Genomic DNA, 2721 nt, shown 5'->3' on the forward strand with positions numbered 1-2721 from the left:
GGATACACTGTGAATCGAAAAGCTTACACTCACAAGAAATCTGGTAGATTCAAGTTGTTCTTCTTGCAAATGGCAAGAAAACTTAAAGTGGGCATTACCGCCACCTACTGGTTCGGAGTGTTCTTGAAAGTATCATGTACACATAAAAATCAAAAACCGGTATGTAATCAAATTCCAATAATCAATGTTGATTTCTTTAACAAGCTAATGATAACAAATACAAGTTCTTTTTAGTGTTACTATTACACTGAACTTTTTATTTTTCCAAACTCTCTCTTTATAAATCTTTATGACAGTCTAATATAACATGTTCTATGATTTCTTCCATTCTACATTACATTTCCCTGTATTATGCTTTTTTATTTTAAAAGTATAATTTTAAGTCCTGCATATCCAAGTCTTAATCTTATTAGCCTCTAATCCTTTGTATTTCTTCTCCCAGTTCTGATTTCACCTACTGTCTTTTGGATTTTATAAAAATTTTATAAAACCATTTATTTCCATCTCACCTTATTTCCAATTATTTCACTGGATTTTGTTTAATGACACTCTTTCTGTCTGATTTGCTTGTTTTTACTATGAAGCTGCAGATGGTATTTTGACTTTCCTTCTTTGCTGTCTTATCTGCACTCTCATTTCATTTTACTCAAATGTGCTGGTACCCACATGAATTTTATTGTTTGTTTTATTTTATTTGTTTGAAAGTAGGGCTGATAAAACATCAGCCCTACTTTCTGAATGATTATGTTTTAAACTCAGTAATACAGTTGCAATAACTGTTTATTTGTGCTCTCCTGATTTCCTGCTTTAAACACAATGTTAGATCATTGGTATTGCTCTCCTTTCGAAAACCATGACTAATCTATTATTAATCATTTTTCTATTAAATTACATATACTTGATATTAAAGAAATTAGCATGTAGTTTTCCTGTTTTGTGTTCTGATTCATATTATGGACCGCAGAAGGATTTTGATCAGGCATCTTCACAGCCACACTCTGCCTTGTGTCTCACTGCTGCCATCTGATGGACATATTAGGATCCTACAACATTCAGATATTAAACGGAACTGAACTAAAAACACAGAAGGCAACTCTTAAGGACAAACTTTTCATCACAATGATCACATGACAACTGATTCTCGACAATTTGGAGTCTAACATGCAGGAGCAAACTTTGTTTCCGAGAAAAAGTAGCACCACAATCGCCACAGACAAATGGTTTTACATTTGAGTGGGTATCGTGTGGCTTTTTAGAACATCCTTAAGTCTGAAACATCTGCCATAGTTGCTGCATGCAAATGTTTTTTCTTCTTTTATTCGATACACCGAATAAAAAACAGAATATCTTGAAGTTAAATATATTAGTCACTTATTTCAAGAAGGAAAATCACATATTAAATAAATTCCACAAGGCATGAAAAACAGCACACCTTTATTTTTTGTATTTGTGATGATTAAGGCTTACAGCTCAGAAAAACCTCAAATTCAGTGTCAGTCGTAACTGAAACTATATCGTACAGTCACATAATAAGAAGGTCACAGAGAATTGTGTTGAACTTCTTCTTTAACCAAAAAGTAACCCGCATCCCATGCCCTCATTGTTTTCCTGTTGGTCGCATTCATCCTCGTGCTGATCTCTCTATCATGACAATACATAGATAAGAATTGGTCCATTGTTGCCACGGCAATATATGTGCTGGCTGCCAACATCTTCTTAGCTGCTGCATATGCTTTGGTGAGAGGAAAACCCTAGGGTGGAATCATCATTAAGAAGGAGTAAAAAAGGTGAATAAGAGATATCCACTTGTAGCACATCACCCAAAGTGGTGGATTTTTACAGACAGCAGTCACATTCAGACAATCCCAGAATATGTGTATAAATGGTCCTACAGTATTAACTGGGAATGAGTCACATTTAGAAGATGTAATGAGATTCATGTCACATTTAAAACTACAATCTCTAACTTTTATAAGCAATTTTTTTTTACATATGTTAGCAAAAGGAGACAAAATGCAAACTGCTGTGGCATTTTGACAGAAAATCTTTCCAAATGAACTGATATGTCTATTCACTGTGAATTCGCCGTTTGTGATTCTTCAGATTCTCGGCTCTAGTAAACCTCTTCAAACAAATATTGCATCTCAATTGATCCTTTCCTGTGTGAACGACCATATGTCTTTCAACATGGCGCTTCTTGACAAACATTCTTCCACATTCTTCACAAGCAAAGCAATCCTTTCCAGACCACGCATTCTCCAGTTTTGCATGAAATCGCATGTGTTTCTGAAGGTCAGCCTTCCGAGTAAACTTTTTAAAACATTTATCACATGACAGCAGATTCTCCCCAGTGTGGCGTCTAACATGTATGCGCAGACTTGCTTTGCGAGTAAATCTGCCACCACAATACCCACAAACGAATGGTTTTAGATCTGAGTGGGATATCATGTGGCTTTTTAGTTCACTCTTAAGTCTGAAGCATCTGCCACAGTTGCTGCATGCAAATGGTTTTTCTCCCTTATGGATGGTCATGTGCATTTTAAGGGATGTCTTCCGGCTAAACCTTTTGTCACACTGATCACAGGCAAATGGTTTTTCTCCCTTATGGCACACCTGGTGACGCTGAAGACTAAACTTCTGTCTAAATGTTTTGCCACATTTATCACAGGCAAAGGGTTTTTCTTCTGTGTGGAGTGTGAGGTGATTTTTAAGATGAGCCTG

The 2721-nt window shown here is 35.9% G+C and overlaps 1 protein-coding gene across 1 annotated transcript in view; it reads right to left on the reverse strand.

Moving 5' to 3' along the window:
- Positions 1–2721, reverse strand: part of LOC103147045 (gastrula zinc finger protein XlCGF57.1-like) — a 32521-nt gene that overhangs the window by 12056 nt on the left and 17744 nt on the right. The gene's annotated exons all lie outside the window — the stretch shown is intronic.

This window comes from Poecilia formosa, unplaced genomic scaffold, assembly GCF_000485575.1.
Source record: "Poecilia formosa unplaced genomic scaffold, Poecilia_formosa-5.1.2 Scaffold173, whole genome shotgun sequence".
Classification (NCBI taxonomy): domain Eukaryota; kingdom Metazoa; phylum Chordata; class Actinopteri; order Cyprinodontiformes; family Poeciliidae; genus Poecilia; species Poecilia formosa.